We start from the raw sequence: 12,472 nt of genomic DNA, 5'->3' as shown, positions 1-12,472 counted from the left end.
AAAAATAAAACACAGTTTGCAACAAAACAAATATAAACTGTATGTAAAATGGTATTTAGTAACTGTAAATGCAAATCACACAATATCACTTTAATCAGGGGAACCTGTGTGGACTATCAACCCCTGGCACAGTCTCCTAAATGCCACAGTCCCACACTCCACACTGGGTGGATAAATGCAGAATAACTCCAGTCAGTTCAATGTCCCTTCATTAAGAGCTCTTATGTCCCCAGGTAGCACTACCTGCCCCAAGGTACCTTTCCCTTGGAAAGTAGTAGCCACTCCCATGTGGCAGGTTCACAAGCAAGACCTGTCCTCACCCTGGGGAACACACAGTGGCCAAAGTATCCACTGGCAGGAGACAGAATCTGGCTCTCCCTGATGCTCAAATACTTTATCAAGCATAGCAAAACGCAACCCTTTCCTTTAAAATCCTTTCATGCAGCACTGTCACTCTCCACAGATCTGGATCTCGTTGGTTGCTGCAGCAGGGAACCCTTTATAAGTTCTGTTGGAGACCCCGTACATTTGGCTACTCCCCCTCTCCGAAGGATGCACTGGGGTGTCCAACCTATTGGATGTCTCTCCAGCCTATGTCACAGACAAAAAAACAGGGGAAGGATTTGTCTGATCCCCTACATATTAATTGAGGATTTTCCCATACCAGTCAGTTGAACTGAAGAATCTTCTGAGATGAGTAGTGAAACAGCTCTAATGATTACACAACAAGTCCATTTGCTCTAGATTTACTTCTACTAGATAAAAATGAAAACCTTCATAGATATACATAAGTCTACACATCTACTTCTCCCCTCCTCACTCCTGTATCCAGGATTTTTAACATGCTGTAGCAATTTACTGGAATTGTCTGCCCCGGTCCCATTCAACACTCTTACATGCTCTTACATGCTTTCATTCAAAAGGTGGATTTTGAGACAGACATAATGTTTCAAGTTCAAGGAATAAAAACTTAATCATGGGGGAGGTTGCAACAAAACACATGATTTATTTTCTAGTAGATATTCATTCAGGGGCTCCGCAGTACTGACTTTTTATATGTTTAAAATAACCAATGTCTATTGATACTAAATGATATTTCTTCTTCCACTCAGTAATAAAGGACAACAACCAGTGAAACAACCATGTTATAGGTCTTTATGTACATTGGTAATATATTTGTGAATCTTTGAAATACTGGAAATCATAGACTACATATATGTTATATTTATCCTCATCTCTCCATATATGAAGTTCTCCTATTTTTATATCTTTATCAGAATTACATGCATTTGAATGTATTAGAAGTTCTCAAATCGTTGATATGTAGTAGAGCAGCAAAGTAACTCTAAATGACTTGCCCTGTAATCTTTATAATCTGTATAATGTAATATTATCATTGTACCCCTGCAAACAAGGGCCGGTTTTTTGCTTTGGCCAATCACTGCTGTTGATATTCCACTAGAGTTTCATGCACCAACTGCCTGTTATGGGTCTGTCACACAATCACATAGAAATAAAAATATCTATTACTATCAAATACAATCACACGTTCAATACCCAGGCCACCATTGTTAACCACTTGACTGCCACAAGTCATAAGTGTTGCTTTGCCAGTGATTAGAAACACAACTATTAGTGCAGTACATTTTATGTTTATAAGTATCAGTTACAGTATTTCAATGTGGACTATGACTTGATTCCAACTATTCTAACATTTGAAAATATCTTTGATTATTTGTTTCAGTTTACAGGACAGGACAGATCCTTTTTTACCTGGGAATATCCATACAGAGTGAGAATCTGGGCTATGGGTACAGTTGTCTCTGAGGTGAGATCCCCAATAAATCCAGCAATGTTTCTCTTTCCCACACAGGAGTAATTGGGAACCGGCTCCCTGGTACCATATAATATCTGGAAGACATTCATCATGGCTTTCCCTGAATCTCCACAGGAATCATATATATAATATCCCAGGGTCACATTGGGTAACAAAATTGGATTCTTGTTAGTTTGGTCAATGGCAAATAGGAAATCAACAATATGGCGAAATCCCTGTTGATAAGGACTGAAATAATAAAAAGCAAACATAAGATTGCACCCCAAAATGTTATCATCATGATTTTACTTCTATCAATATTATGGATTGTATTTCATCTGGTTTGTCCAATTACAAAGATCTCAGTCAGCCCTGATCAAAGGCTGTTACAGTTAATCATCTGTACCAATACTCCAGTCAATATTTTCAGAAAAGCAAACTAGAATAGAAATAAAGGAAATCTTTCTCATAACACAAATCATTTATTACAACAATTCTGTAACCAGAGCAAGACAAGTCCCAGTCTTGTTAACATTTTAATAAAGAGTTAGAGAAGTCACTAACCTGGACCTCTGTGTCCTGTATCCTAATAAGATGCCATGTTCACTTGCAGGTAATTAATTATGGGAGAGGATGGACATTTGCACAAGGTGATTTTGTAGTTGAACTATAGCAAGCTCATAGAACAGGTAAGTGAAACAAAACAGAGCAAGAGTCTAAAGAAAATGGAGGTTGTCAGGAGGCATGGAAAACTACGAAAACACATCAGGAGCACAATATCTGAGCACCCAAAAGCTGGAAGGTGAAATCTAGATGATAGTAAAAACTCAGACTGGATCATAACACTTTTTCAAGACCTAATCATACATACAAAGTAACCAGTGCTTGAATTTGGGTGAAAAAACTGGAGAGATTCCATATCTATAACAATAAGTCAAATCAACTGGACTTGCTGTTTTTTTTTACTTTTGCTTTAAAGGCATTTTGCTACTCATCCGACTGACTTTCTCAATTCATTCAAACCAAAAGTGATATTAATGAGCTCAAACAAAAATGACATTAGAGAGTATGGCCGCATTTACTAAGCTCAGTGAAAAGCTAGAAGGCATCCTTGAGAAACATAAAGCTGATGTATTGCAGATTAATCTTAATACACTTAGGCAGGATACCAACGATTACCAAGAGGATCGGGTGTATAATTGGAAGTGGTTCTCTATAAGGTAGAGGAAACGGGTTGCTTCTAAATCAGGGGAAAGAGAGATTGAAAGTACATTTGGGGTCTCTGATAGCTCTGTGAGCCCTTTTTTATACTAAGGTCAGGGAAAAAAAACCCGAAGGAGGAGGAAGCAAAAAACCCAGTGATATTCCAATCCTCCACCAGAAGAAGGAACTCTAGTTGCGAATATCAGCCAATATGATTTGTCTGAAGCAGAGATAGGTGTTCTTAATAAAGGCTTTCAGTATGTTCCTACTAATATTGGTGATAAATTGACATTAAGGGGGTTATTTACTTAAATCTGAATTTATCTCATATTTTATTTTAAAAAAAAACCCACAACCAAACTCACATACTCGATTTGATCTTATTTATTTATGAAATAGCCAGAATTAATTGGATCACAGAAAAACTTGATAGAATTGAGTGAAAACTCGAATCAACCGAATTGTTCTGGCTTATTCTCTTTATTTTTTGAATTTTTGCCCAACAATCTTGAAAAAGTTGGATTTTCAGGCAAACCACCCCTTGAAGACCCCAATAACTTCAATTTGAGATACATGTAGGTCTGAGATGGTGGATTTTCAGATTCTGGCTTTTTGCAGCAGTGGGGTATCATACATTCTTTGAGTTTTTTCCAGTCGGACTTTAGTAAATAACCCCCTAGATATTGAAGTACAAAAATATATTCAGAACATTAAGAGTAAAAGCCTTTGTTGAAAAGATTTATGTGACGAAAACTCACCCTGGGGGTCCAGTGGGCCAGCGGAGATGCCCACCGCACCTTTGGCAGGGACGCCTTAACATTGGTCTTCCTTAAAACATTGGTGATACTGTGGCTTAGGGCGCGCGGTGCGCACTTTGAGTTTTTATAGGCGCACTTGTGCTGAGTGTTTTCGTCAGCGCGCAATGGTGTGAAATTCAAACAGTATTAAAGGGGACTTGGCGTTTTTACCATTGCCCATTGTTAGGTTCATCTTTTGAGAGTTCCTGGGTGCTATCCTGATTTATCCTGCGTTCTGATTCCTGTTTTGACCCTGCCTTGACTTTCCTGATTTCTGTGATCCTGACCTCTGCCTGCTAAACAGACTATTCTGATATCCGTATTCCGACCTGTGCCTGTCTTGACCATTCTGATTGAACTCCCGGCTTTGACCCTTGCCTATCTGACTTTGCTTGAATTCTGCCCGCACCGATCCGGCCTGTTTGACTACACTTTATGTCTGCTCCTTGAACTGTGATCTTTTGCCTAAAGACTTTATTTACCGATCATGCCCCTCTGCTCATCCAGAACCCTTAGCTTTGCTCCTCTCTTTATAAGACCTGGCAGCATCCAGTTAGCCGAGGGCTCCTCCCGAGGTGAAAGGTGGCTGTTAAAGGCAGAAGCAAGAGCTGAGACCAGGGAGCCTAGCTTTGGTTCTGGATTCTGGGTGCCAAGTGTGACAAGTGACAGCAAGAATACCACTGAATCAGAAAACATGGCTGAAACCGACAAAGAGAATGCATTTGTTTATGAGAATAGCTGGTTTGACTACTCTAAATATCGCACTAAAAGAAAGTTTAATCCACCCACTAATAACCATGTGGTTGAAACATTTATTAAGGCAGTTGAGAGGGATATTGCCAAACTACTTTGCCCCCCCCCATCAAACAGAGTGGTAATCTAACTAAAATGGAAAAAGAAGCATTACAAAGTTTGAGTAAAGATGATTCTTTAATTATTAAACCAGCTGACAAGGGAGGCGCCATTGTGGTGACAGACAACTGTGTGATAGCGACTAGTGATGGGTGAATCTAACCTTCTTTGTTTCACTGAAAATTTGTGAAAGATTTTGCTCTTCACTAATAGGGACACTTCCATTTACTAGCTAAAGACTCTGTAAGCAATATTAAGCTAGAGATAGATGCATATCTTCATGAGTTGAAACAATTGGCATTTTACTGGAGAAAATCAGAAGGTTTCTACAGGTGGATAACCCAATTACTCCAGTGTTTTATTTGCTTCCTAAACTTCATAAAGATCTTTGTAATACACCTGGCAAACCCCATGTTGTAGGGATGGCATCAGTCTTTCAACCAATGGCCACTTTCCTGTATAGCCACCTTAATCTTGTTGTTGTCAATACTAAGTCCTAAATTAACGACACTACTAATTTTATTAACAAAATCAGGGTCATCACAGATCTTACAGATGATGCAATGTTGTGCTCAACAGATGTGACATCTCTTTACATCTCCATCCCTCATGATGGGGGTATGATGGTGATTCAGCAAGTTCTCAACACTATGGAATTACCAGAGGGAGTACCTGAAATGCTTTTAACATTTTTGCATTAGGTCTTGAACAAGAACTACTTTCGTTTTGAGGGTAAGTTCTATGAGCAGAGCCAGGGCATGTCGTTGGGTTCTAATGCAGCATAGACCCAGGGGCGCTCCGCCAATGAGGCGAGCTGAGCCGCTCGCCTCAGGCGGCAGCGCCAGACAGGATTCCTGGGGTGGCAAAAAGCCGCTCCTGCACCTTTAAGAGCCGAATTTCAGTTTTTTAAAACGGAAATTCGGCTGCGCTATTGCGAGAGAGCGCAATTGCGCTCTCCGCAATCGTGTTCCTGCCTCCCCTCGCCAACAGGTAAGTCGGTGCGGGGGGCGGCAATGCAGGAGCTGCCTCAGGCGGCTCCTTCCCCAGAAACGGCGCTGCATAGACCTATGCTAATTTATTCATGGTTCAGTTTGAAGAGGATTTATTTATTGAATACTGGTCTAAGTCTAAGATAATATTGGCTTAACCCTGCTAGTTTTCACCCCACAACACTAATGGGCTTCCATATAGCCAGCTACTTAGAGCCCGCTGCATTGTAAATGACCCTGAAAGATTTGAAGTAATGGTGGCAGAAATTATTTCACATTTCAATAATGTGAAATAATGGTTAGATTACATTGGAGAATGGTTTGGAGAAAGTAATGAAAGTGGAGAGAGAAACTATTAAGTAGAAGGCAATTAAAAGAGAAGAACAGACTAGGAAAGAATTTGAAAGATTGTCTGGAACATGCCTTGAGTGATCCCCCAAAGGAACAGAGTACATGGTTATTAGGAACCAAAGGTATGTATAGCTGCGGACAGTGTGTGGATTTTGCAAAAGTTGTTCACACCGTAGGACAGGAAAAAAATTCTAACTATAAATTTATCAACTATAAAATGGTTTGGGATCTACATTTTAAAATGGTCCTTGTGGGAAACTGTATGTTGGGGAGACTACAAGGCCACTTACTATAAGGGTGGGAGAACATAGGAGCGATATCAAATGTGGCATGGTTTTTACTGTAATCTCGATGATGGTTTTTTCGATGACGGTATATTCATTAACCAAAGCTTGTTGTAGGCATATCGGTTTTAGTGTATTTTAATCCTATTTTAAATAATTCTATTTTGATCTTTGATTTTAGCTCACTTTTTCACTAATTGGTTATTAATATATATGGAATATTAATATGATGAAGACAGACCTGTTGAAGAGAAATTAAGATTGATGTGTCATTATATTCCTCACCCAGAGTACACAGTGTAGGGTGTATGCACTTTACTTGCACTCTTTGCACTTGCAGTGCTATTATAGATTATACATTTAACACTTTATATGACTTTTCTTTATTTATAATGTGTTTTTAATCTTAATCTGTGTTACATATGAGATGTGTTTGTTATATTATGCCTCCTCTCATTAAGAGATATTAGCTGTGGTTATAGTATTTGGTTATATGAATAGGTTAAGCATCCAGTAGGTGGCACATGGGGAATAAGATATGTAGATCTGGCACATGTGCAGTATAATAGAAGAGCCAGGGAAATAGTACTGCCCATTACAACTGCTACCAGATTAACAAGATACATTGAAGTCTACAGATGGCAATTATTAGTTCATAGGCATCATTTTTACGGCGAAAATTGGCAAACAATTTCCCTCATCACTGCTTTGGGCTATAGACACAAGAAACCCCTTGTCAAAAGGGGACTTGGTGTTTGAAAGTTGGGTTGTTCTCCAATACACCAACTTGTTCACCTTATAAGCCTGAGTGCTGTGTTTGGTATGTACTAAATTATATGTTTTAATGACTTTGTAATTATACATTGTTGTAATTATATGCTTTATTAAACCATTTATTTGCAAACCGTAAGTGTCTGTACTAATGATGTGCTGTGCAGAGTAACTTTTGTATCGGGTCCATCTCAATCCCTTTAGAGTCCCAGAAGCCCATAGGCAGGCTAGTTATAACCTACTTATTACTCTGTCCTCCTATGAATTATCATCCTCTGAACTCTCGATCCTAAACAAAGGATAAGGGTTTGTACCAACCTATAAGGTGAATGTAGAGGACTGGGAAATCGACTTTCTTACATTTATTCGTAAACTGAAACTTAAAATGTGATATTCAGAATGTAATGGGTCTGAACCAGTGAGTATTTAAAAAAAAATCAAGTACAATGATACCAGAAGTGTAAGAATACCTGGTAGTCCAGTGGGGCAGCAGGAATGCCATGCTCCTTGCGGAGACACCTGTAGTGCTAATCTCCTTTGCACACCAATGCATGCTTGATCCCGGTTGACGTGTATGTGTATGCATGTTGATCCTTTTCTCTTCAGAGCACCTCGTCATTGCGGTTGGTGTGAAATTTGAATATTTAAAGGGACCATGGGCAATAATAATTAGCCTATCTTCATAGTTTCTTATATTGTCTGATCCTTGCTCTTGACACTGCCTGTCCCTGACCTTCTCTTGCTTGCTGCCCGACCTTTGACCCTACATGACTCTCTTGGATCCTGTTTTGTACTGCGATATTGGTGTGTTTAAATCGATGTATGACCTCGGCTACTCTCTCATCTCTTGAATCTGTACTGCTTCTCCTAGTATCATCATCATCATAATTTTTCATATATCGCCGTCAAGATACGCAGTGCTTTACCTAAGTTATAACAAACAGGGAATAAATGGTGGATAACAAACCAGGGTTACAGATACAATAGGATTAGAGGGCTCTACAAAATAGAGTTTACAAAGTAAAAGTTAAGGTAAAATTGGGAAATTAGGATTTTAGAAACAATTTTGTGATTTTTGATACAGCAATGACTGATTAATTAAGGTACATTGAATAAGCTTCTTTAAACAGGTGGGTCTTTAAGGAGCGCTTGAAAGTTTGGAAAGAAGGAGAAAGTCTGACAGCTCGAGGTAGAGAGTTCCAGAGAAAAGCAGATGCCTGAGAGAAGTCTTGTAGACGAGAATGGGCAGAAGTGATGAGAGGAGAAGAGAGGGGAAGATCAGACACAGAGTGAAGGTTGCGTGAAGGAGAGTATTTGGAGGTATCAACCAGGCCAGTCCCTTGACCATGCTCCTTGTTTTTCATTCCAGTTACAACGTTTGTCTGCCCAGAACTCACTCCATGGTCCTTTTACATTACGACCTGGTGACACCCAAGTAGCGGAGGGCTTGTCTCAAAGCCAAAGGTGGCTGTTATAGGTGGAAGAATGAGCTGCGCCTGGGACCTTGGCACTAGTTCTGGGTTTGGGACTTCTTTCATAACAATATGTGAATAATGATTATTTCAGGCATTTGAACATGTTGACCTTTTAGAAATGAAAATGGTGTGGGTTATGAATGAGAAATGTGTGTACAATTTGAGTTGTATTGAACAAGCAGCCTTACATTATTTACAAAAATAATGATATTATTATCCATAAAGCTGACAAAGGGGAAGAATTGTGGTACTTGACAAAGAAAAGTACAATAGTGAGGTGTTAAGATATTTGAATACTCAAGGGCACTCCACTAAAATTGGGCATGACCCAACCAGTAATATCAAAAAGCAAATTGACCAGATGGCAGAAGAAGCATGGCTATATTCTGTTATAGATGACACAGAGAAAGAATTTTTGATCACTGATAACCCGACAAAAATAATGATATTATTATCCATAAAGCTGACAAAGGGGAAGAATTGTGGTACTTGACAAAGAAAAGTACAATAGTGAGGTGTTAAGATATTTGAATACTCAAGGGCACTCCACTAAAATTGGGCATGACCCAACCAGTAATATCAAAAAGCAAATTGACCAGATGGCAGAAGAAGCATGGCTATATTCTGTTATAGATGACACAGAGAAAGAATTTTTGATCACTGATAACCCGAGGATTCAGGTGCTCTACCTACTAAAAGTGCATAAGACTCTTGTCAACCCTCCAGGTAGACCAATAGTTTCAGGTATTGTATCAGTACTAGAACCCCACTTTTTACAAAAAGAAGTAATGAAAATGAATGTGTGCCTTATAGACACTACAGACCTTCTTTGCAGACTCAATAAATTAGATTTACTTCCACCATGGTTAATCTTATGTGGAATAGAGACATCCTTCTATCCCTCTTGGTGAAGGTATGGCCTTTATAGAGGAAGTGTTATTAGAAACCAATCTGCAAAACCAGAAGATTTTCTTTGTTCTTGATTGTCTTTAAATGGTGTTGATTAAAAATGATTTTACATTTGAGAATGAATACTATTGCAAGGCATGTCGATAGGTGCTACGGATGTACACCACCTGCAAAAGAAGTTCTTTCAGAGAAAGAATGGGGAGAGATGCTACAGTAGCTTCACCAATGGATACAGATTTAGTATAACAATTCATCAAAGACTCCAAATCAGGAAAAGCATCAGGTCCTTATCACTACATAGTGAAATATTACAAACAGTTCTTAAAACACCTAACCTTGTACTTCAAGACCTTTTTCAATTGCTTCTTGAGGGTTCACCTCCTACACTGCACGTGCAAACAGCATCCATTGTAATGATAGTGAAGGAAAAGACCCTTAATTCTAAGATAGTCACAGACCCATCTTGCTTATCAACACAGACATCAAACTGTTGCAAAAATACCAGTCAACAGATTACTAAGGAAATCCCAGACCTAATTCCCCATGATCAAGTAGGCTTCATGCCAGGATGACAAATACCAGATACTATCCATTAAGAGATTGGCCTGGTCTGCCTTGCACCAAAGCTGAACTCTGCCCCTTTCCTTCCATCTCTTGACGGATAAAAAATATTGGATAGGCTGGATTGTAGATACATATTTGCAGTCCTAAAGAAGCTGAAGTTACCCACTCCTTTCCTTAAGGAATTACAACAGCTCTATGTGGCACCCTCAGCTCAGGTGCTCAGCAGCCTAAACATGAACCAAACAGAGATAAAGGGGGGAATCACCAGAGATGCCCTATGTCTCCCCTGATATTTACTCTGTCCCTGAATCCCTTAGCCCACACAATCAGTCTAGACTAAAGCTTTACAGTGGGGAATATGGAACATATGATCAAGATATTATACTTACTCTAACATCACCCCAAACCACATTACCAAACTTACTACAGACCCTTGAATGCTTCCAGTGCATCTCAGGATACAAAAATCAATCCAACAAATTCAAATGCACTTCCATTGAAAATGCTCAACTCAAAATGAATATTGTTGCAACTTAATGTTGATTATAGATAATAAACAGACTCACTGGAATACTTGGGAATCTGTCTTTTCCTGTATACGACATTTGATATACAGCCAAACTCCCCCAAACTGAATAATAAACAGATAGATATGATAACATGGCACATCTATCATATTTTTTGGTTGAACAGAATAGCAGATGTCAAGATGATGCTACAGTCACAACTCCTAAATCTGTTTAGAGCATTGCCAAAACATTTCCCTGAAAAGACAAGCTCTTCTCCCCAGAAGGCCATGTCCAATTTTCAGGGGGCAATTAAAAAAAAAACAACAGAATAAATGCAAGTGAACTGGAAGCTATAGTCAATACACATGTAATATCAGGGTAACCATGGAAAGAAATTGAGAATCACTACCCCCCCTGCAATTAGCACACGTGAAGTAAAGAGACCACCTTTAGGCATTCAGACCCCATCAAAGCATACACTAGATCTATGGAACACAATAGCAATCAAAATAAAATTAAGCAATCCCAACAGTAGACATAGAACCATTCTGAGCAAAAAGACTTTCCACTCAGCTCCAGCCATATTCCACATGTACAATTTGTTCACTATTTACAAATTAAACACTATGTGGAATCCAATATTAAAACCCAGAGAAATCTCTCACACAGATTGAAACCATGTTTCACAGACACTTCTGCCAAACTCACCTAATGTCACTACTATATTCCTGCCTAACATCACATGACACACACACACACAATGGGAAGAGGACAATCTCAGAAAAATCCATGTGTCTGTGAAGCCTCTAGTGAAGAATCTACAAAATCATATACAAATAATATCACACTCCTTCATGAATCTGCAGACTCAGGGGCAATCCAGACCTCTCAGCTTGTTTCAGAGGGTGTGGGGAATGGGGGTCCTTTATACCTACTGGACCTGGATCAGGAATTCTTGAAGATGGTAGTGACTCTGCTCTCTGAGGTCTTACTCCACACAATACAAGTAGCCCCACTCACATCTCTACTAGTCATGAAAGTAAGAGCCATACACCCCAAACATTCCACAGACTAGTTACTCACATCCCTATTTGCAACAAACTGGAAACAACCACAGATCCCAGGATCACAGACACTGATTACTAAAGTAAATTGGATCAGAGATAAACTTCTGGACAGGAGATATAAAGGGAAGAGGAAATGGTTTCCATGGGCTCATCACCTAGAAACCCTGCAGCTGAGAGACAATTACACAACCAAAGGTATCCTGTATGTAACACAACAACCATGAGTATGATGAGTATGATGAGTATGATGAGTATGATGAGTATGATGATTTTGATGAGTATGATGAGTATGATGAGTATGATGAGTATGATGAGTATGATGAGTATGATGAGTATGACAGGTATGATGGGTATGATGAGTAACATGAGTATGATGAGTATGATGAGCATGACAGGTATGATGCGTATGATGAGTATGGTGAGTATAACGAGTATGATGAGTATGACAGATATGATGAGTATGATATATTTCCTTTCTCCAACACTACCTGCCTCTATTTCCCAACACAATACAACTGATATATTATATAATGTGGTGTTACCCAGCACAGTCGCTGTGTATTATTTAATTAATACAATGAACTGTGACACATTATGATGCCCATTGACACAACCTTGTGAAACAATTTGTCACTATCATTTGTTAAACCTACTTTTAAAGTCAATACAAATACAAATACAATACAAATACAATACAAATCAATATAAAACTCAAATAAAAAAAAATATATAACTTACTTAATACAGAAAATGTCCTGATAACCATCTGATCTAAATGGAACAAGCAAGGCATTTAAATGTGCAGTGATCAGGCCTCCTATCATTATATCTCCTTCCTTTATATATTTCACTTCATTATGTGTTTTAGTTATTTGCAAGCGACAG

General features: G+C 38.8%; 1 protein-coding gene across 4 annotated transcripts in view; it reads right to left on the bottom strand.

The window, feature by feature from the left end:
- LOC121401518 (vomeronasal type-2 receptor 116-like) overlaps positions 1-12,356 on the bottom strand; it is a 104,950-nt gene extending 92,594 nt beyond the window's left edge. For all 4 annotated transcript variants that reach the window (XR_005966310.1, XR_005966312.1, XR_005966309.1 and 1 more), the window contains exon 1: positions 12,326-12,356. The gene's annotated coding sequence lies outside the window, so the exon portion shown is untranslated. The remainder of the gene's footprint in view (positions 1-12,325) is intronic.
- Between the last annotated feature and the right edge of the window lie 116 nt (positions 12,357-12,472).

This window comes from Xenopus laevis, chromosome 1L (genome assembly GCF_017654675.1).
Source record: "Xenopus laevis strain J_2021 chromosome 1L, Xenopus_laevis_v10.1, whole genome shotgun sequence".
NCBI lineage: Eukaryota > Metazoa > Chordata > Amphibia > Anura > Pipidae > Xenopus > Xenopus laevis.
Note: the sequence above shows the minus strand (reverse complement) of the source record. Positions and strands in the feature narration are given on the sequence as shown.